Below are 584 nucleotides of genomic sequence, written 5' to 3'. Positions count from 1 at the left end.
GGCAATTACCTTTTAAAGACATTTAAAATAAGCAGCAATTTATTTATTTTTATTTTTTTATTTTTTTCCTTTTTGTCTTTTTTTCGTGTCCAGCAACGGATCGCAACCCTCAGTGTCGTGCCCGTACCGGACCGGGACCGGCAACGGGACCACAACCCTCGGTGTTGCTCCCACACCTCGCTCAGCCAGTGAGCGGGAACCGGTCTGTATGTGGGATCCGAACCCTCGGCGGGAGCGCCACCGCGCTCCCAAGTGGCGCACTGTAGCAGTGCGCCACCAGGCCGGCCCGCAATTTATTTTATATTTACCTATCTATTTATCATTTTTAGTGTTCTTCATTCATTGGTATAGACCCTTCCACTGAAGAATTTTTTTCAACATCTCTTGCAGTGCAAATCTTTTAGTGACAAATTCTCTCAACTTTTGTGTGCCTGAAAATGTCTTTATTTCGCCTTCATTTCTGAAAGTTATTTTTGCTGGCTCTAGAATTCTACGTTAACTATTTTTTTTTTCCTTCAGTTTTTAAAAAGTGTCATTTCATTTTTTCTGGATTGCATAGTTTTTGACAAGAAGATCCTTGTCAT

This window comes from Galeopterus variegatus, unplaced genomic scaffold (assembly GCF_000696425.1).
Source record: "Galeopterus variegatus unplaced genomic scaffold, G_variegatus-3.0.2 Scaffold1907, whole genome shotgun sequence".
NCBI lineage: Eukaryota > Metazoa > Chordata > Mammalia > Dermoptera > Cynocephalidae > Galeopterus > Galeopterus variegatus.
This window is presented reverse-complemented; position numbering follows the sequence as displayed.